Below are 23,253 nucleotides of genomic sequence, written 5' to 3'. Positions count from 1 at the left end.
GTCCATGGACCGGTGACCAAAAACCAGGCCGCGTAAACAAGCGAAGCCCCATCCACAAGATGCAGGCCGCACCCAAAACCACGCCCCCCCTTCAGTCCCTGGAAAAATCTCTCTCCATGGAACCGGTCCCTGATGCCCCAAATGTTGGGGGCCACTGAAGTAAGAGGGTAGCAGGAGAGGAAGAAAGTCTTATCTTGCTCTACAGGTAGTCCTCGACTTACGACCAGACAGCATCCAAAATGTCTGTTGCTAAGCGAGACGGTTGTCAAGTGAATTTTGCCCCACCACCATAGTTAAGCGAATCAGTGCAGTTGTTAAGTTAGTAAGGCGGTTCTTAGATGAATCTGGCCTCCCTACTGACTTCGCTGGTCAAAAGGTTGCAAAATGTGACCCCGGGACACTGCAATAGTCATAAATGTGACTCAGTTACCGAGTGTCTGGATTCTGTTCATGAAGATGTTATATTGCAACGGCTGTGTGAAAAATGGACATAAGTCGCTTTTTTCAGTGCCATTGTAACTTTGGAAGGTCACTCTAAAGGAACTGTTGTATGTTGAGGACTACCTGAATTCCTTTTCTCCGTCTGGAGCCAACCAAAATGCCAGTCACCCGGGCCAGCACAATTGCTCTTCTATGGGGAACACCAATGTGTCAACGAACACATGGGCCGTGGTGGTGCAAGTGCTCCTCTCGACATTCCTGTAGAGTCCTCAAGTTAAGACTATAGTGAAATTCTCCCCACTGCAATCTTAAGTTCTAACAGTTGTAAATTATGACCCAAATTTAGACATTTTTTTAGTATCTGTTATGCTGAGCATCCGAAGTGGCCACAGAGGGTGGGGCTCCAACCATCCAAAATTTGGATCATACTCCTTAAGTCCCTTTTTTTCAGGTCCACTGTAACCTCAAATTGCCACTAGGTCACCAGTCATAAGGCAAGGACTACAAGCCTCAGGTCAACTCTATTTAAGAAGGCTGTTTTAAGTCGCAGCTTATCAAACTTTAGTTAGAATTAGAGCTAGAAGGGACCTTGGAGGTCTTCTAGTCCAACCCCCCATTCAAGCAGGACACCCTATACCATTCCAGACAAATGGCAGTCCAATCTCTTCTTAAAAACCCTAGTGACGAAGCACCCACAACTTCTGAAGGCAAGCCGTCCCACTGGTTAATTGTCCTCACTCTTCGGAAGTTTCTCCTTAATTCATATTAATGAATTAATATTAGCCAACATTATTAATAATTAATAATCATTTTAAAAAGTTTGCCCTGATGCTCCAGATCATTTAGAGGAGAGCAGAGGATGGGAAAACCCAACATGGAAGGCTAAAGGACATTCTATTTTGTGTATATGTGTGTCTCATTTGGTTTGGAAAAATCTCCTTTAAAGACCACATCGATCCAGTGAAGGAGAAAATCTTTCACTCCTGTTGGAAGATTTCCGTCCCCCCACACGCAACCAAGGCCGTCATGCTTTTAACATGGATCTTCCCGCTACTGATGGGGAAAAGCACAGCAGAAGAATTTCAACAGTCATTTAAATACTTCTGCTTCAGCAGCCCTGACTTTGCAGGTGTTGTAGGGACCTTTGCGTTACCAGCTCTTCGCAAAATGTGTTAACACTTGGCATGCACTCTGGTTATGATGAACCACCCTGACTTTGAAATAAGAAACAGAAGACAAACGTAGGCTTTTGATCGACTGGCAAAATCTGTTCCTGCTCATTATGCAAGCAAACTAGAAGATACAGGAAGACCTCAACTTACGACGGTAACGGTGTCTGCCCAATGGGGTGGTAACTCACGACGGTTGTAAAGCAGGTCACGCATGCAACTGGCCTGATTTGGATTACCTTTCGGAGGCAGTCGTTAAGTGAATGCCATGGTCATTAAGCAAACCTTTTGTTCACCTATAGACCACTTTTGCCGAAAACTGGAAGCGAATGCCAACTTTTAGCAAAATCCGTCATAAAATGGGATTGTGCGACATTGCGAACGGCCAAAAATGCAGGCCGGCTGCCAAGTGCCCAACATGCAGTCACGTGACACAGGTGTGTGTGTGTGTGTGTGTGTGTGTGTGTCCATCATGATTTTAGAACCTGCTTGTAAGTACATTCAGGGAGATCTGTAACTGTGAATGATTGTTAATAGCAATAGCACTTAAGCAGGAGTCCTCAAACTTGGCAACTTTAAGATTTGTGGACTTCAACTCCCAGAATTCTCCAGACAACTGTCTGGAGAATTCTGGGAGTTGAAGTCCACAAGTCTTAAAGTTGAAGTCCACAAGTCCACAAGTCTGGAGACCTCTGCATTTAAGTCTTATATACCACAGTGCATTTCACAGTGCTTTTACAGCCCTCTCTAAGCAGTTTGCAGAGTCAGCCTCTTGCCCCCCAACAATCTGGGTCCTCATTTTCCCGACCTCAAAAAGATGGAAGACTGAGCCAACCTTGAGCCGGTCAGGATCAAACTGCTGACAGTTACCAAACTCAGCCTGCAATACTCCATTCTAACCACTGCGCCACCACAGCTCTTCAAAACTCAGTCACCAATGGAGAACTACCTGTCTGGTGATTTTTTTTTTCAAGTTTTATGTGAAGGAAGGAAAAAGGAGAGAAATAAGAGAGATGACCCCCTTCCTCGCTCTTGGGGGCCCTCTATTATAGCTCTCTATGGTTCCTAAGAGCAGAGGATAGATTAAAGCTTTAGTACGGACAATGTTCAAAGCAGGAGTGCTTTGATATGAAAGGAAGGGTTGCTTTTTCCTAATGAATTTATCTTTATAATGGAACGATGTCCTATTGTACTATTCTGAGAATATGGCCACAAAAGCAAAGTTGATTTTTTTTTTCAGTCTAATCTTCCTTTGATGATGATGATGGTGGTGGTGGTGTTTATGTGTCTCTACAGAATCCTCCTAAACTAGGGATTGTCTTCTTTGGGGTAAGGACAGAAACAGGTTTGGGCGCTAAGTGCATATAGTGCTGCACAATAGAAAGGATTTTTTCTCCCAGTACCTGGCTGATACCTCCCAAGAATTTCCCAGGCGCTTCTAGAAATCCACACTACGTATAATGTGATGACTCTGTTTTAGCACCGCAAACTCAAAACCACATTATGGAGGCTTCTTCCCCTGTCACAACCTTGCAATTCAATGAACAATGCAGAGGTCTAAGTTGACGGGGCAGAATCACATTTGACCCAGATTTCTTTCGCTTCTCCGTGTTTTGTTTTGTCTTTTATGTCCCTGCCGTATGAATTTATTCTGCTTACAAAACGAAAGGGTTCACACACATATAAATTGCTGTGTATATTAGAATACAGGTAATATAGTTTTTGTTCAAAAACAGAGTCACGCCGGTACTCTTTATTTCTTTTCTCTCCCCTGCTCCCTGCCTCTATCCAAACAAAGCCCAACGACACCACGAAAAGAGAATGAAAGGGAAAAATAAACCACATGGGATGCTGGAAATAATAACAGGAGCTTTCATCAGTGAAAACAAGATTGCCCGTGATGACCGATCTTCTGCATGGAGAAAGCCATCATTACAGAGATGTGGTTTTTCTTTTTACCTTTTTTTTTTTTTCAAACTATAATCTGACTTAAAACACGAAGGGACGAAGCCATTGCTTTCAAAACACTTGACTTCTCCCGCATCTCCATGGATAAAGCAAGTGGTGGTTAGTTTTTATTCTTGTGGTTGTCCTTTTTCAGAAACCTCTCGTTGGAAATGACCCTCCCTCTTCCTGGAGATCACTGACTGGCATAAGATGCCAAAACCTTGGCCCAAAATTCAGAAGCAGGAGCCTCTTTTCTGGTCCGCTCTGATGTACATGCCAGCTAGCAAGTCCTGCCAAAAACAACATCTTAACCAGGAATTATCCTCCCAAGCCAACAAACCCATTCAACCTCAGGGAGCCCCAAAGGACTCTTCCTGTTTTAACTCAGAATAACAGGGATGGGACCCTTGGAGGTCTTCTAGTCCAGCGGTCACCAATCGGTGGTCCTCAAAGAAACGTCGCCCCCAAAGCACCTCCCCAGAGCAATTAATCCAGGCTGCGCAGGAACACAAGGCTGTGCCGCCTACATAGCCCGCGAGAACACAAGGCTTGTGTCGCTTGCATTGTGAACTACACCAGGTAGTGAGGAGAAGGGGGAAAGGGGGGGATTTGCCCCACGCGCCTCACCTGGCCATTGGGCTGCCTCTTTCTGCTTCCTTCTTCTTCTGCTTTTGCCTGCACGTAAGGAAAGCAGCAAAACTCTTTCTTTCTCTTCCTTAAACTCTGCCAGAAATAAGTCTTGGGGACCCAGCAAGGCATCCTGCTCCAAGAGGCTGCACTGGCAAAGACTCATTTCTGGTGGAGTTTGGGGGAGAGAAAGAAAGACTTCTGCTGCTTTCCTTGCATGAAGCTGAAAGTCTTTCTCTCTCTCTCATTCTGTCTCCCTGAGAACAGCGCTGGAAATGGTATCCTGCGATCCCAAATAAAGAACGGTCGTTTGGTAGGAAAACGGGGTGGGGAATTTTCCTGCAGTTTTTTGGGAATTTTCCCAGGGTCTCTGCAGCCCCCGAGATATTGGAAGACTGCTATCATGTCTCCCCCGGTCCTTCTCTACACTAGACTAGTCATGCCCAGTTCCTGCAACCGTTCTTCGTTCTTCGTATGTTTTAGCCTCCAGTCCCCTAATCAACCTGGCTGCTCTAATTTGTACTCTTGCCTTAAAAACAGTTCACATAGTGATTGCTCGAAGCTACAACAACAGTGAAAAAAGTGACTTGTGAACGTTTTTCACACTGTTGCAACATCCCCATGGTAACGTGATCAAAATTCAGACGTTTGGCAACGGATTCATATTTACGACGGTTTGCAGTTGTCCCCTTTTGTGACCTTGTGGCAAGCAAAATCAATGGGGAAGCCAGATTCACTTAACAACCGTAACTTAACTTAGCAACTGCAGTGATTCACTTAACAACCGTGGCAATAAAGGTTATACAATGGGACAAAACTCACTTAACAGCTACATCGCTTAGCAACGTAAATTTTGGGTGGTCGTAAGTCGAGGAGTAACTGTAGAAAAAAGAGAGTTAAGCAATCAGCCCTGGCTCTCTTCACAGCTGAGTAAAGGACAACTCAGGATGAGTTGGCAGAGACAGAATTACCTCAACGGTTAAGAATTCAGAGGCTTTCTCACCCAGAGGGCAAATTCCATCCTTTGTGGATCCATGTTAAAAGTGAAAATTCCACAACAGAGGAAATGATAAAGTTACAATGATAAAGCAAATGCCAACAGCTGTACAGTAGCTTCCTAATCAAAATGGCATTTCCTTACAATATTTGTAATAAAGGAGTTGGCAGCACAGGAAATGATATATTTTCCTCAACTCCTGCTTTTTTTAATCAGCATTCTTTAATCCAGTATCTTTCTGATTTAAGCAAGAAGGTAAGCATATGCAGATCTTCTCACATTGGATTTATTTCCGCACAATGTGAAAAGGCCAAAAAAAAAAAAAGAGAGAGAGAGAGTTCTAACAAGGAAGGGATGATACATGGAAATACTGACTTAAAACACAGAATAATAGACTGCAGAGCGAGAGATATGCCAGAAATGAGGAAGGTCATTTTTTTTCTTTTGATGGACAGTCTAGAAACATGAAATATAAACAAACAAGTATACAAAACAAAGGATTTGTAACTAAGCGTTTGCTGCTGAAATCCGCATAGAATCTAATCTGACCTGTTGCTTCAGTGAACAACATCTGACACCGTTAAAAAGGCCTGAGCTAATTTCATATTAAGGCATGGCTTATCAGGATTTGGGCATTGGACATGCAATTGGAACTTGGAGAACAGAATATGGAAGATCCACGTTGAATGGTTGACCAGTGGGTGAATAAGCCATCCAGTGTCCTGTCCTGTCCTGTCCAGGGGTTGGCTTCAAATTTTTTAGCAAGGGGCTCTCTGCCCTAATGACTGGCTGGGTGGTCATGTGACCAACTCGATGCCATTTCTTTGTCCTAATTACCTTAAAAAAAAGATATATACCAAAAAGTTGTTTATTATTTCCTGCATTTAATACTTAAATAAAAGACTGGGTGAAACCAGGCTTAATAGCAAGTGACTGTGAGAGGGGTCTTGGGAGGTCTTAGTGGAGTTTTCTGGTGAGTTACGTGATTTTTATTATTTGGGAATTAATCCCCTCGGAGGCTAGTGGCTATGTTACCTGGTTTTCTCAATGGCTCTCCCTTGCAAGTGCTGAGCGGATTGTTTATCTAGCTTGCAACACTTTTACGAGGTGTGAGGTGCTCTTGGCTGAATGCCCAGAAGTTCAATTAAGCCTATTAGAGCTTTCCCTTGCTGCTTGTCTTTCTGAGGTTATTGGGGGCTCTCTGAGACCCGCAGAGTCTTAGCTAGAAGCTCTCTCAAGCCCCTGCAAGCCCCTAGCAGCCCACCCCTGGCTCCTGCCCTATCCTAGCCTATTCCATTATATTCAGTCTATTCTATTGTTCTGTTCCATAAGTAATCCTCAACTTACAACCAACGGTGGGATTCCCGATTTTTTCCCACCGGTTCTATGAGAGCGCCAGAGGTGGTATTTGCCGGTTCTGCGAACTAGTCAAAAATTCTGCTACTGGTAGGACACAACTGGTCCGAACTGGCTGAATACCACCTCTGCTTACAACCATTCATTCAGTGACAGTTCGAAGTTACAGCAACACAGAAAAAAAGTGACTCATGTCCATTTTCACCCTTACAACTGTCGTGGCATCCCCACTGTCGTGTGATCAAAATTTGGACGCCTGGCAACTGGCTCAAAATGATGACAGTTGACACCTCCTGGGGGTCACGCGATCCCCCTTTGCACCTCCTGACGAGCAATATCAATAGAGAAAGCAGATTTGCTTAACAACCGTGTTCCTAACAATGGCAGCAGCAAGGAATGTGGTAAAATGGGACCAAACTCACTTAACACCTGGCTTGTTTCGCAATGGAAGTTTTGGGGCCTCCACTGCGGTCGTACATTGAGGATGATCTGTATTCTATTCCTATATATGTATTTTATATGGAGAGAGAGAGAGAGAGAGAGAGACAGACAGACAGACAGACAGAGACAGACATTTCATAAAAAATTTGAATACAGTGTATTGTCAGGGCATATCATTTACAGAAAAGCAAAGAAAGAACAAACAGGAATATTAACATTATACTACTAATAATAGTGTAACAGAATAGTTTTGACTGGATTTCTCTTTATATTAGCTTATTTGTAATCTGTTGGTTATATTGGCATATTTATAATTATAAACCATCTTTATATTTAATTCATGTATAGCAATAATCTTTCTTCAACTAATTTCTACCTCTTAACTCTAACCACTCATAAAGTCTATTCCATGGTTAAGTAGTAGTCTGTGTCTTTGTTGTCCTTTCTTTTTAATGTCAATCTATCCATCTGTGCACAGCCTAATATTTTCCAAATTACATCCCCATCCAATGGAGCGTTCTCATTTTTCCAATATTGTGAAAATACAATCCTTGCTGCTGTCAATACATGCAAAACTAGATATATAGTCCCTTTATCATAGCCTGGCAATATACCCAACAAAAATATTTCTGGTTTCTGCATTCTATTCCTACTCCGCTCCAAATGAATACGAGTGATCAATTCCTGTGTTGGTCACTGCAGGGTTAAAAAACAAGATTCTGCTTTTTCCAACAGCCAGGGACTGTCGTTATTCCCAATCTCGTTTGATGCCAGGTTTTTCTCTTACTCATCCATGCATTTGTGTGAATGATTGAGCCTAACATATGCCCAGGCTTCTTCTACGATGATCGTAACACTATAATCAATCAGGCATTTTGAGAAGGGTAACTATAATGAGAACTGAGAAAGCGATTGGCTTTCCTATCGTTCACAACAAGGCAGGCCCTGCCAGCTTATAAAGACCTCCTGCACAGGAGCGGCAAGAAATAGCGAACACAAAATGTACCCTCTTGAGCAGTGAATACACACTCCATGCACGTAGCTGCACAGGCAATCATGCACACCTATCAACAGAAGGAAACAAGTGGTTATTACAAGCATGCACGCCCGTTTTAACAGGAGATCTCAAGGTCCCTAAAGGAGAACTTATACAGTGTGATGATCCAGGGTGGGATACAAAATAAACACAGTCACAAAAAACAGGTGAAGCGCCTTTTGTTCTTTCACTTTGCTTCCAAGCTCCAAATATCCTTGACTGGAGATAAAAAAACTCCCACACAAGCCGTTACAAGGAGGAAATGCTGTTGAAATAATAAAGAGTAAAAAAACCAACAAAAACCAAGCACGGTAAGGGCTGGAAGATGTCCACAACTATTAGAACACACACTGGGAAGGAGGCCAAACTCAGAGAGCCACAATAAACTAGAGATGTTTCCATGCTTTGTTTCCAGCACTCGCCTCACGCATGTCCGTCCTCTTATTCAGTTGTCACAGCTGCAGCCCATGAAGAAGATCAATGCCTTCTCCTCCCCCATAGACCACGTCTCTCCCTGATCCTCTCCTCCCTGCATGCTCTAGGATGGATAGGGGATGGGGCCTGGGTCCTCCTCGGACTGCTCAGCCGGCCTCTGCCCTTCCCCAGCCTCCTCCACAACCTCCACAGCCACACTTCCACTCTCTGTCAGCTATTCCTCCTCTTCCTCCGAATCAGTCTCCACCAAGGGCATGAACTAAGCTGCTATGGGTTATTCCTCGATTTGTGACCGTTCAAGGTTACGATGACACTGAAAAGAAGTGATTCGTGACCATTTTTCAAAGTTATGACCTTTCCAGCATGCCCACGGTCATGCGATCAAAATTTGGATGCTTGGCGACTCATACTTACAACGGGGGCAGTGTCCCAGGATCGCTTTGTTCCCCTTTTGTGACCTTCTGACAAGCAAAATCACTGGGGGGGCGGGGAGCCAGATTCCCTCTTCCTAACTTAACAACTGCAGTGATTCACTTAACAACGGGGGCGAGAAAGGTTGTAAAGTGGGGATAAAATTCACTGAATGAACATCTCACTGAACAACAGAAAAATTTGGGGCTCAACTGTGGTTGTAAGCCAAGGACTGCCCGTACAAGGAATCCTTGGGTTATGACCACAATTCAGCCCAAAATTTCTATTGCTAAGTGAGGCATTTGTTCAGTGAATTTTGTCCCATTTTACCACCTTTCTTGCCATAGTTGTTAAGTGAATCACTGCAGCTTTAAGATAGTAACAGATGGTTGTAAAATGAATCTGGCTTCTCCATTGACTTTGCTGATCAGAAGGTCACAAAAGGGGATCACATACTGCAACCGTCATAAATATGAGCCAGTTGCAAAGCGCCTGAAGTTTGATCACCTGATCGTCGGGATGTTGCAAATGTCTTAAATATGAAAAACAGCCATAAAACAACTTTTTTCAATGCTTTTTTGCCACTGATTTTGAATGGTCACTAAACGAACTGTTGCAAGTTAAGAACTACCTGTACCATGCTTATCTTCTATCAAGGGTGCAAGAAGCATTTCTGCCATCAAATCCTGGAAACGACGTGGCATTCAGCAAATTCTTGCTTTTCAAATTGTATATGTGACCATGAATTTAAATCTTGGATGAATTACAGGGAAACCCTTAAGAACAGGGGAGACATGATAACTATCTTGCAGTATTTGAGGGGCTGTCCCAGAGAAGTTGACTTATCCTCCAAAGAACCAGAAGGCAGGACAAAAAACAACAGGTGGAAGCTTGTTAAAGAGAGAATATCTGAGGGGCCACAGAGAGGAGGGGGTCAAGCTATTTTCCAAAGCACCCCAAGTCCAGACAAGGAATAATGGATGGAAACTGAACTAGGAGAGATTCTACCTGGAAATAAGGAGAAACTTTCTGACAGTGAGAACAATCAGCCCATGGAACAGAAATTACCCTCGGAAGTTGTGGGAGTGTCACCACTTGAGACTTTCAAGAAGAGATTAGACTGCCATGTCAGAAATTGTGAGGAAGGAGAAGAGGAGATGGTTCTAAATTACATCAGAGGAGGCCTTCTCCATCTTATGACTTTCTCCCTTAGCACAGGTTAAAGTATCAGAAGCATTACGTGTGTACATCATTCAAGAAAACACGTTTAGGGAAAAGAGGAAGAACAGCCCACCAACTTCATGAAACACAACATGCACACCTACCTCAGCAAGACACTCGACCGTTGTTGGGGAAGACTGGGAGCCATCTCAGATTCGAATTATTTGCGCCCTTTGTTGCTTTCCAGAATGAAACCGGACCATCATCAAAAAGCTCCATGCCGAATTCCAATCACAGTGGGGAAATAATCCATCTCTCATGAACGTCAAGAATCAAGGAATCCAAGGAGGAGGGCGGTGTTTTTTTGAGGGTGTGGGGGAGAAGAACTGGCAAAAAAAACGTGCCGCTCCCCTCTTTTCCTCGTCCTCTTCCATGCTGTCTGCAAGGCGACACTCTCTGGAATCTCTGCTCCGCTTGCTAAATCCCACAGCGGCCTTGGAGATCCTTGAAGGAAACGAACAAGATGCTGAAAATGCTACAGCTATGGAATTTGCCAGGGATGAGATGGAGACCTTGAGGAAGAAGAAAAAGAAACAAATAAATAGAGATTGTTACATCAAGCAAACAACCAAGAGGAGGGGCGGAAGGAAGGACAGAGCTACACATGTTCCTCAACGTATAAATGTTTGTTTTAATGACCGTTCAAAGTTACAAAAGCACTGAAAAAGGCGACTTCTTTCATAGCTATGACTTTTTGCAGCAACCCCATGGTCGTGCGATGAAAAATCAGAGGCTTAGCAACCGACTCGTGTTTACGATGGTTGCAGTACCCTTTTGGGGTCACATGGTCCCCGTTTGTGACCATGTGAAAGGCGAAGTCAACGGGGAAGCTGCGTTGGCTTCACAGTTGTGTTACTAACAGGCAGCAGTTCGTTCACTTAACAATGGTGGCAAGACAAATAGTAGAACGGGGCAAAGCTCGCTTAAGAAATGTCTCACCCGACAATAGAAATTTTGGGCATAATGGTGGCCATCTGTCGAATACTACTTCTTGGGCATCCCTATAAGGCAGGAGTCTTTAAACTTGACAGCTTTAAGACTTGTAGACTTCAACTCCCAGAATTCTTCCTCCAGTCACGTTAGCTAAGGAATTCTGGGAGTTGAAGTCCGCAAGTCTTAAACTTGCCAAGTTTGAAGACCCTTGCTGTAAGGAGAGCAGTATAGGAATCCCAGCTGTGGGTTAAATGGGTAGAGGGGAGGTCGTGATACCTGACTGTATTCTGAAGCCCATTAGCCTAAAGACATTGCTTCCAGCCACAGGTGAGGCCTGGAATGGGGGCTTTTGTTAACCTTGCAAAGCACTAGAGATAAGACAATCCAATCCCGTATTATCTGTCAACCCAGTCCCAAAATATAAAGCAGAGACCTAAATTCTCTCTTCAAATCCTTTCAAGGTTACATTTTTTGAATAGGGTGTGATTAAAATTCCCTTCTCCTCTCTAAAACAAAAATCACCTTTGTTCCTTTTATTTCTTTATTTCAGTTCAGGAAAGCTTTTCATTCTTCAAAAGATACAGAAAATAATTTTTCAATGGAATTAACTTCCTCATACAGCTCCTGCGTATGAAACATCCAGTCAGCATTCTCTAAAATTTTATCCACTTCCTCAATTCCTCAACCTTTGGAAAACACCAAGTTACCATACCTACATTTTAAGGAGGGGGGGGGATCTATTTTATCCCAATGCCTACACGCACCTGTGGTATTTGAGAAATTGGGAAATGATTGCAGGGTTTATACATAAATAGGTAAAAAGATTTTTTTTTAAAGAAATCTGCTGTTAGTGCAGAGGTCTACTGAACCCTGCCTGTGCCTCAACTTTCCTTAAATGGTTCACTAACTTTCCAAGAGGCATTTGCTGACTTGAGCTTGAATTAAAATAAATAAAATGGTTGGCTTGCTTTGAGGAGGGCAAATGTAGAGAAACGCGTTCCACTTTGTTCCCCCAAACTGCAATGCCAAAAGCAATGCAAAATATCAGATACAATGGAATCTGATGCAATGGAAAATAACAGATGGAAACTTATCAAAGAGAGATACAACCTTGAACTAAGAAATTTCCTGACAGTGAGAACAATGAATTGACCATAAAATGGAGAAAAACTCAATTAACAACTGTCTTGCTTAGCAACAGAAACTTGGAGCATAACTGTGGTTGTAAGTCAAGGACTACCTGTACTAACTAGTCCAGTATTTTTCAAATTTAACAATGCATGGCCTATAATTTCCCAGAATTCCCCAGTCAGCACTGGCTGGGGAATTCTGGGTCTGGAAGTCCATGCATCTTAAAAGTTTTCCAAAGTTTGAGAAAGAGTGCACTAGACTGCCACAAGATATAGTGTTTAATGTTATTCCTAACTTAGATGAAGAGTTGAAAAGATGATCAAAAAACACAGATAACCCTGAGCCAGAAGCGAGTGATGTTTTAAAAGAGAAATAAAGGATAAAAATAATAATAATAATCTAGGCAGCCTATATAGGAGAAGGATCCGGGTACCAATGTTTCCTACAAATGGAACATGAGCCAAGATCGTGATGTAGCTGCCAAAAGGGTAAATGCTATCTTGGAACGCATGAACAAGAGCAGAAAGTCCAGAAAATGGGAAGTAATTGTTCCATTTTGCTCTTGTGAGGCCCTACTTAAAAACAGTATCCATTTCTGGACACTGCAGTGGAGAAGAACATAAAGAAACTGGAATCAAAAGTACAGAGAGGATGAGGAATGGCGAAAGGATGCACTATCCATCCACAGTGTTCTCCATTATGTGTCTCAACCGAAGGGAGTATCCAGAGGCTGCTGGCATTGGATAGCTATAATAAATTCAATGAAACTTCATTATGTTTATTATCATGTTTGGTATAGTGCAGGGGTGTCAAACTCATGCCCCCCCCCCCCAGTTTCTAGCCTGATGCCTGTTTCTAGCAGGGGGTTGGACTAGAAGATCTCAAAGGTCCCTTCCAGCTCTATTCCGATCTATGGAAAGCAGAGAATCCCAGAACTAAAGGTTAAATTGGAGAGATGAAAAGAAATCTTTTTGCGGTTTTTTCCCTAAGAGAACTAAGTGTCTGCATCCAGGAAGTCCATAGGAAATCAAGCTTAGCTAAGAGATTTACTGTAGTTGCTTAATTACATTACAGAAGGAAAGGAATTACTGCATAAGAACAAACTCAATTTGCAAACTCTGAGTCAAATGGCTTTAAAAACCATTTGACTGCTCAAGGCTTTAGCACTAAATTGTCCCAATCAAGCTGCCCCTCACTTCCTCCTCCCTTGGCTTGATTAACTCAAAAGAAGCATCACCTGCCTTCAAGTTAGAATAAGCTGAATGCTCCTTTTCAAGTATCTCTCACCCCCCCTTTCTTTTTCTCCCAAGCCTCTTCCACCCCTTTCAACCCAACAAGCTTCAATCTGCAAAGTGCTTAAGAAAAACATCCTTTGGTGGTATGCAATGCAAATCAAACCTTGTTAACAAGTAAATTAAGAGCTACCAGGATCTTTTTATCTCCAGGGATCCATAAATGCAAATTGGATAAAACAAGGCTGTGCAAGGTTTTAACTCTTTCTCTTCTTTGGAACTGCCATATGTTTTGTGGGTTTGATCTAATCTATGGCTGCCTGATTAGGAAACCAGGCCAAAGGTGATCTTTTGAGTTAGCTTGTTAAAAATGCTATTCCTCTAGTGTGAAGTTTGGGAGGAAACTATTATTGTTTAGGGCAATGATGGTTCCTTTTTTTACTACCTGAATAAGGGCAAAAGATATCCAATTTAAGCCTTCCAATCCGCTGGATGCTTTACTAAATGAAAAGATGTTCTAAGCAGGATTTTATTCTTCCTCTCAGTTGCTAGGAGTCAATTTTACTTCATGTTTAAAAATTCTAACACATCACCTAATACAGTATCAGAACTTTTTTTTAATCCTACAACTGCTTAATTTCTAATGTTTTCCTGAAAAGTACAACTTAGCTAACAATTGTATTTTTTAAAAAAATTACTCTTCTAATTCATCCTATGAATTGTGGGAATAGTTTTGGATGAAATTCTGAAACCACTGCAGCACCACATTCAATCTAATTTGAATATCTGGAGCTGTGTTTCTCAACCTAGGCCCTTGTAAGAGTTATGGACATCAACTCCCAGAATTCCTCAGCCGGCTACATTGTTAGTAGGCACAATGCTGGCTACAGCCAGGGTTCCTCAGCCAATCAGTAGCTAGAATGATGGCTGAGGAATTCTGGGAGTTGAAGTCCTCATTTCTTAAAAAGGCCAAGATTGGTCTCAAAAGTCTTGTTCCCACATTCAGTCTGACCCAAGAAGACTTCGAGCTATCATTTATTTATCATAAAGGAGAGTCCCCCAACCTTTTGAGCACTGGGCGACTGGCTCTGTGGAGAGAGGTTTTTCCACAGACCGGAGGGAGGCATGATTTTGCATGTTGCCTGTATCTTGTGGATGGCACAGCACAGTTTCTGTCATGCCGTGGCCCAGTGCCAGTCCACAGACCAGTGGTTGGGGACTCTGGCATAGAGCAGGGGTCTCCAAGCTTAGCAACTTTAAGATTTGTGGACTTCAACTCAGCTGGCTGAGGAATTCTGGAAGTTGAAGTCCACAAGTCTTAAAGTTGCTAAGGTTGGAGACCCCTGGCGTAGAGCATATCGTAACATGGACTAACAATATAAATTAACATTTCAACTAGATTAGTAGAACCCAATAAAATATACATGTTTTAAAAAAATCAATGTTCAAATATCCAGACTATTCTATAGACTTTCAAACTATCAAGCTCAACAGCTTTTACACCACGGTCTGGATCCCAACCTTCCTTTATCAAAGATTAAAAGATCTGAAGATCCTGAAAGTCAGTGACCTTTACAATAATCAAAACAACAGTATTGTTCTAATTTGGGTTTTGGAATACTTCCTACCTTGGCTGTTTGTGCTTTTCAATAGGTCCTTTGATTTTGATCATACCACTTCTTCTGTTTTCCAGAGAGTCCCATAATTTTAAGGGTCTCCACTGAACTGGGTATTGGTTTTTATATGCATTATTCATTCATACACACACACACACACACACACACAAACACAGAGTTTATTTTTTTATTCTTTCAACATAATAAGCCCTAGATATCAGTTAGCAGACACAAGAAAAAATAAATAAATGCTTGCTCATGCAAGCAAACCTCAGTCAAGATTACCGAAGTTCAATTTAATAGAGATGAGAAATCCTGGACAGAGTTATGACTAAACAATGAACCACAAGCTCCCTTTCACTTTTAGGATTTTCGCTTTCGAAGGGGTCATTTGAGTTCTTTCACTACAGTGTCTTGCTTTGTTTGAACAGGGCAATTTTGCTCATCCAAGGGCTGGATCTGTCTTAAGACCTTTCCTTACTCTGTCATAATGCAAACACCACTTTCTAAAATGTCTTAAGCTTTGTGGAGATAATCCTGGGTTCTTAACTAAATAACACACTAAACCGCAACTGAATTTGCCTTAACAAAACCGTACAGATTTCTTGCACAGGGAAAGGTAGCTTTTCTACTCGGGCTGGTGTAGTGGTGAAGGCATCAGGCTAGATAGAAACTGGGGGACTGTGAGTTCTAGTTTTGCCTCAAGGATGGACCCTGCTGGGTGACCTTGGGCCTGTCACTATCTCTCCACCCTAGAAAGGAGGCCATGGCAAACCATTTGTGAAATCTTGACTTGAAAACTGCAGGGACTTGTCCAGCCAGAAGTTAAAAACTGACAAGGGAGGGAGGGAGGGAGGAAGGAAGGAAGGAAGGAAGGAAGGAAGGGAGGGAGGGAGGGAGGGGGGAGGGAGGGAGGGAGGGAGGAAGGAAGGAAGGAAGGAAGCAAGCAAGCAAGCATCATCTCCATCTCATGTCCCTGCAGTCTCCCTGTGGCAAAAAAAAGTCATGAAATGGGGTAAAATTCATTTAACAACTGCCTTGCTTAGCAATGGAAATTTGGGGCTCGATTGTAGTCATAAATCAAGGACTACCTCTATACTACAGTGTGATTCAGGTTCTTCCCAGCTAGCTAGGTAAATCCAATTATTTTAAAGTATCCTGGGAAAGGGCTTGTGGCCAAAATAAGATCCTGCCTCTTCCTCCTTTGCAAGCAACTTTCAGCAATGCTGAACCGAGTGCACTCCTTCTAATTGCAAACTTTTGTGCAACTTTGCACCCAAATTCTTTTCGGCTTTTCTCAGCAGTCCAAACGAGAAAGTCTGACGCAGCTTATTCAAGCCCCAAGTCTTCCCTGCCCCGTGTGGTTCGGATAAAGAGTCAGCGCAAGGACAAATTGCAGCTGCAAGTAACATTTCCAGTTGCCCAAATTAGTCAGGTAAATTCCAAACACACCTGGAGCGGGAAGCCAAGCTCCCAAGGTAATTCACAGGCCTGAGAAAGTCACAGAGAGATAAGGATATTTGCAAGGAAAGCAATCTGCCCCACTGCGCCTCTTTCATTCAGGATATTATCACTAACCACAGGTGCTTCTGATCTACTCCAGCATCAGAGAGAATGACATGATTATCTCAGACTTCTCCTCACAAAGATAAGGGATTAGTTTAATGGAAGAAGATAAAGGATTAGTTTAATGGTCCCTGCTGGGGTCCCTTCCAGACATGACTCCGAGAAGCTGAGGACAAAACAAGGAACCGGCTGATTCATCATTACAACAGGAATCACACCAGTAGGAGAACATGGAGTAGAGATACGTTTTTCCCTGAGTCAAGATGCCAACTGGTTGGTGGATCTTCAAAAGAGATTGACTGAGCCACCACAAAAGCTACTAACTTTTGAGGTCTAAGGGTGGCTCAGTAGATAATATGCTGAGCTTCTCGATCAGAAAGTGGCCGTTCAGTGGTTCGAATCCCTAGCGCCACGTAATGGAGTGAGCTCCCGTTGCTTGTCCCAGCTTCTGCCAGCCTAGCAGTTCGAAAGCACGTAAAGAATGCAAGTAGAAAAATAGGTAACACTTTGGTGGGAAGGTAATAGCGTTTCGTGTGCCTTCGGCCTTTAGTCATGCCGGCCACATGACCACGGAGACGTCTTTGGACAGCACTGGCTCTTCGGCTTTGTAATGGAGATGAGCACCGTCCCCTAGAGCCAGAAACGACTAACATGTATGTGCAAGGGGAACCTTTCCCTTTGAGGCCTAGCAACTTTCAGTTCCAGCTTTAGCATCTGCCCCAAATGCCTAGAAAATTGGAGCTTAAATGTCAGAAGATGAAAATATTCCATAATTTTTACTTTGGGGCATCAACAGGGAAGAACAAAATATGTATGCTTGAGATGCCACAAAGGATAGGCAACACAAAGCTAAATTAAAACACAGATTAGGTTTGTAATGGTCAATTATCTGATTTTGTATAGTATTACAGGTAGTCCTTGGCTTACAACCACCAAAATTTCTGTTGCTAAGTGAAAGTGAATTTTGCCCCATTCATGAGCTTTCTTGCCACGGTCATTAAGTGACTCACTACAGTTAAGTTAGTAACATGGTGGTGAAGTGAAACTGGTTTCTCCGCTGACTCTCCTCATCAGAAGGTTTCAAAAAGTGACCTATGGGTGTTGTGGTTAGCCAGCAGCAGGTGCAGATGGCTAAGGAGAGCGAGGACTCAGATGAGGGGCCAGGACCATTGGGGAGTGGACTGCTGCTTTCAGAGATTGTGGGGGCTGGCAGCAGCGATAAGGAGGTTCCCGAGAAGCCTGTGCCAAGTGCGCATGCATGCAGGATTGCTTGTAGAAAAGAGCAGCTGCAACAGCATTGGTGACTCGGGAGTAAGGCTGCAAGGTAATGGCCCCTCCTTCAAGAAGATAAAAGCCAGCTGTGAAACGAACATACTTTGCAGAAGGCAAAGACGTTTTGGAAACTCCAGCCTCGTGGACATTCCAGTATCCTGAGTTTGTATTTGAAGACTCTTATTTTGCAAATTATTTCTTGTCTATTATTTTTTGGCAAGTCTTGAAACAGTTTGGCAAGGCTTGTGTTTATCACAGCTAATTATTTTGTAAAAGCATTACAAGGTTTCTGTTCCTTTTGGATTGTTTGATTTGTTGGAAAAGGGTGTGGGTCAGAACAAATAGGACACAGCAATCATCATAAAAATGAGTCAATTGCCAGGGGTCTCAATTTTGGTCATGTGACCATGGGGGATACTACAATGGTCACATGACAATAAGTATGGGGGGGAAACGGTCCTAAGTCATTTTTTTTAGTCCTATATTACTTTTCTTCTTACAAAGATGAGGATTATATTGATACAACTAACAGCACAATTGCAAGAAACAAGGCATGAAAGACGGATAATGGCATTAGCCAAAAAAAATGTCATTATAGTCTAAAATTAGCACACAGCACGCAGAATGGAGTTGCAAACATGAGAATGTAAAAACAATTTGCAGCCTAAACAGTTTGTAAACAATGATGTCATTCCTGGCCACCCTCTTTAAAGATCCAACTGTTTAAGGAAATGCAGGCATGTTATGCAAAGAAGGAAAGGAAATTTTTTTGCAGATACATTGTCTTCCTATACCCAACAGCTCTGGAATTACAGTCAGTCCTTGACTGACGACCTCAGTGGAGCCTAAATTTCCTGTTGCTCCATGAGACATTAAGTGAATTTTTGCCTCGTTTTACTACCTTTTCTTGCCGAGGTTGTTAAATGAATCTCTGCAGGTTAAGTTAATAACATGGCTGTAAAGTGAATGTGGCTTCCCCACTTACTTTGATGGGTGTCAAGATGATGGTGTCAAGGACACTGCAACTGTCACAAATGAGTCATTTGCCAAGTGTCTTTTTGATCATGTGACGGCAGTGGTCTAAGTATGAAAAAAACAGCCATAAGTCTTTTTTTCTCCAGTGCAATTGTAACTTTTTAGTTTAGTGTTTTAGTCACTAACAAATTTATTTATATACACCTTATGACTATCATTTAGTGTTGTACCTTATGATTCTTGATGGATATATCTTTTCTTTTTATGTACACTGAGAGCACATGCACCAAGACAAATTCCTTATGTGTCTAATCACACTTGGCCAATTAAAGCATTCATTCATTCATTCATTCATTCATTCAAAGTGTTGTAAGTCGAGGACTACCTGTAATAACCCTATGAGGTGGGCTAGACTGATGGATAGTGACTGCTCTTAAGCCAGCCCTGTTTTATGACTGAATAATTACAGTGTGGGTTAAGATCTGATATTAACCACTTTAGCAGTAGCACTTAAGACTTATGTACCGCTTTACAGTGCATTTATAACCCTCTCTCAGCGGTTTACAGAGTCAGCCTCTTGCCCCCAAGAATCTGGGTCCTCAATTTACCAACCTCGGAAAGATGGAAAGCTTGAGCCGGTCAGGATCGAACTGCTGGCAGTCGGCAAAATCCACCTGCAATAACTACATTTTAACCACTAAGCCACCATGGCTCTTTACATCAAGATAACCACTCTAAAGGGACTTCTCAAGCTTCCTCAGTCAAACCAATAATTCTCTAACCCAGAAGCTACCTACTATAGGTAGTCCTCGACTTACGACTACAGTGGAGCCTTATTTGTTATGTTGTTAAGTTAGACATTTGTTAAGTGAGTTTTGCTCAATTTTACAACCTTTCTTGCCTCCGCTGTTAAGTGAATCACTGCAGTTGATAAGTTAGTAACCCGGTTGCTAAATGATTCTGGCTTCTCCATTGACATAACCTGGGGTCACTGCAACTGTCGTAAATATGACAGTTGCAAGCATCTGGATTTTGATCGCACAATCATGGAGATGCTGGAAAAGTTGTAACTGTGGAAACCAATCGTAAGTCACATTTTTCAATCGTAAGTCGAGGACTACCTGTATGAAGTGGGAAACTTGGTGCCCTGCATATCATTTGGACTACAATCCTGGATTTACTGGGGGAAGCTGAGAGCCAAATCCACCTGGACTGGCAAGCTTCTCTTCTAACCTTTCCACGGAAATGTCTAATCTTGTCTTCCTTCTATTATCATTTAAATGCCTGGGGAGAGATCTACCAATATTGAAATATTCTGAGAATGCCATACATGAGGTAACCAAGGACAAAATTTGCAGAACCGAGATAATGCGAACATTCTTTTCTCACTTGAGCCCCAAACACCTGATCAAGACAGTCTTTCACAACTTTAGTCCTGCATGAACAGACTGTGGTTTAGTCTGGGGCAGAGGAAGCAACGGGCTTGATCTGGGAAGATTAGAAATTCTTGGGGGTTTCGACTTTGAGGCTTCTCTGCTCTACCCAGGAGGCGTAATTCCTTCAATTTGGCAGCTGAATCAGTAGAAATGTGTGTTCGTGGAGGACTCATCAGCCATGCAAGACATAACAGAAAGGGGGGCATAGATAAGATCGGCTGTTAGTCCCAAATACCCTTGCCTGACTATGAATTTTCTCCAGCGCAGCAAAATCTCCATGGTATTCCAACCAAGTTTGATCACTTTAAGATTTTACAACTGCACAAGCATGTTTCTGCTCAGTGCCTCCAAAAGGGAATAGCTACAGGCCCACGTTCCACTATTTAATATTTGACTAAGTGCAATGCACAATTCTGGTGATAAGTCTAGGTCCGTGATGGCGAATCAATGGCACGCATGCCAGAAGTGGCATGCAGAGCCATCTCTCTGGGCACGCCAGCCATCGCCCGTTGCTCTTCTGGGTTCTGGTGCACACATACGCCCTGACCAGCTGGTCTTCATGTGTGCGGGAGCACTCCCCGGTGCACATGTGTGGGCCAGGAAGGCGAGCTTCTGGTTTCTGGTATACGCATGCATACTGGACAGCTAGTCTTCATGCGTGCCAGAAACCGGAAACTCAGCTTCCCGGTGCATGCATGCTCTTCCAGCTTCCAGGGCTCCCTCCGTGCGCCCGTTTCAGTACTCGGTGCCGAAAAGGTTCGCCAACACTGGCCTAGGTAGTCATCACTTACCACAATTGGAACCAGAACTGTCATTGCTAAACAAGGCAGTTTTTAAGTGTGCTGTGCATGATTTTATACCCTTTTTCGCCATGGTTGCTAAGTGAATCGCAAATCCAGTTTCCCCCACTGACTTTGCTTGTCAAAAGCTGGCTGGAATAGGTTGCAAATGGCATTCACATGACCCCAGGACACTGAGACCGTCATAAATACATGGCAGTTGCCAAGCACCCTAACTCTGGTCGCATGACTGTGGAGATGCTACAATGGTCCTAAGTGACTTTTTTCAGTGTAACTATAACTTTAAACAGTTGCTAAATCGTTGTAAGTCAAGGACTACTTATTGTATAGACTGTTCAGCCTATAAGCCAGCAATGGGTTTAGGAAAGGCTTATTATAAGTTTTCTCGGGACTTTTGCTAGTCATAGCAACCTTCTCTCATTTAAAATACTTCAAATGTTCTGGGTTCAAGTGTCCTAGGATCACAACTGCCACCATCCAATTTTATCTTTCCCTCACCTATGAGTGATGGGTGTGGAAACCCGTATCGTATCTATACTCCCAGCTCTGAAGGGAACTATTGAGTCAGTAAGGCTGGCTTAAAGCACTTCAAAACATCAATTTATGCTCACAAAATATACCATGTTGATTCCACATCCCTTACACTTTCACAAAGCCCTTTCTCCACCCTGGTTTTTTTTTCTAATTCTTTACAACTTGGAGGATTAGTGAGAGCACTATTGGCCTTTCTACCTGAGCTTGGAAGCCAAATAACACCAGGCCTCGGTCGTATTTTGAATGGGAAATAAATAGGAAACGCCACAACTATACAGTACAGCTAATCCTCAACTTACAACCACAATGGAGCCCAAAGTTTCTGTGGCTAAGCAAGACAGTGGTTCAGCGAGTTCTGCCCCGTTTTAATGACCAGCTGTTAAGTGAATCCCTAACCAGTGTTAAGTTAGTAAGGTGGCTCAGGGGAGATGATTTCCTCGCTGACATTGCTCATCAGAAGAAGGTCGCAAAAGGCACTGCGCCTGTCACAAATATGAACCAGCTGCCAAGCATCCAAAATTTTGACCTCGTGGATCCTGCAACCGTCGTTAAGTGTGAAATACGGACGTCCTTTTCAGTGTTAACTTTGAACGGTTACTGAACGAATGTTGTAAGTCAAGGGCTGCCTGTACGGCTACTGCGGGATGATGTCACCGTTTTCTCTCCTGTGGATTCCCCTCTCTTTAAAACAACAAAAAACTGTGTGGATTTTGGCACACACAAGATGTATCCAGCAGGATGCAGCCTACAAGCTTCCTCCAGGCCCAGGGAAGCTGCTGGTGCCAAGCTTTGGCATTTTCACCAAGCCCCCCAAACTCTGCCAGCAAAACCTTCCCTCGGGCACCCGCCCCCCCAATGCACCCCCTATCTCACCCTTCCCAGCTCTCCCATAGCCGCGCAGCTGCCCAATATCCGAGGCCCATCACGCACTTGGTGGGAACCTAGTAACTGACCTTCAAGCATTCAAGCTGCCAGCAGAAAGCAGCTGGTTCCTCCATCCCCAGCCTGCCTCTTCCCTCAATGAGCTCATTCTTGCTATTAATAGCACCAGGAAGGGGTTTTTTTTCACCCCCCCCCTCCTGTTCTTTCATGGGAAATGAGAGGAAAGGCGGCAGCAGGCCAGGCCCTCCCCAAGCAATTTTTACAGGAAATGTCAGCTGGAGCTTCCCAGTCCAGCTGGGATCATTAGGAAAGGGGAGGGGGAAGAGGAGAGGCCGACGCTGGCTCTTATCCTTCGGCTCTTATCCTTCGGTGGGACGCCTTTTGTTGGCAGCCTTCTCGGTCTCACTGTCTGCTAGTAAATGGGGAATTGCCTTCAGTTTTTGTGCCCCAGCTAGGAATTCTCTGCTTTCATTGGGAAAGAAGTCAGAAAGCAAAGGTAAGGATGCCTACAGGTGCATCCCTTACTAGCACATCCAATAGGGAAAACAGGGAGAGAAGTCCATAGAGAAGGGGTGTCAAACTAGATTTCATTGAGGGCTGCATCAGGGTTGTGTTTGACCTCGGGGGGGGGGCGGGGGGGCTCAACGTCACTCGTGTTGGGGGCGCCTGTAGTGGCCCGAGCGTCCTGGGTTGAAACAGCAGGAGAAGGGGACTTCTAGTCTCTCCTTAGGCATGACAGCTGGCTGGATGACTTTTAGCCAATCAGCAGGAGATTATGAGTTCCCGCCTTAAGCA

At 43.4% G+C, this 23,253-nt stretch overlaps 1 long non-coding RNA gene across 7 annotated transcripts in view; it reads right to left on the bottom strand.

Moving 5' to 3' along the window:
- Positions 1-23,253, bottom strand: part of LOC113438318 (uncharacterized) — a 171,179-nt gene that overhangs the window by 116,566 nt on the left and 31,360 nt on the right. For 5 of the 7 annotated variants that reach the window (XR_015743304.1, XR_015743301.1, XR_015743300.1 and 2 more), the window contains exon 2: positions 10,186-10,593. This is a non-coding gene — a long non-coding RNA (uncharacterized LOC113438318). Of the gene's footprint in view, positions 1-7,984; positions 8,043-10,185; positions 10,594-18,816; positions 18,912-23,253 lie in introns of all 7 variants that reach the window. The other 2 variants (XR_015743303.1, XR_015743306.1) reach the window with 2 other exon arrangements.

This window comes from Pseudonaja textilis, chromosome 3 (genome assembly GCF_049901715.1).
Source record: "Pseudonaja textilis isolate UNSWEBS1 chromosome 3, rPseTex1.2, whole genome shotgun sequence".
In the NCBI taxonomy this organism is placed as follows: Eukaryota; Metazoa; Chordata; class Lepidosauria; order Squamata; family Elapidae; genus Pseudonaja; species Pseudonaja textilis.
The sequence above is the reverse complement of the archived record's forward strand: the minus strand, read 5'-3'. Positions and strand labels throughout refer to the sequence as shown.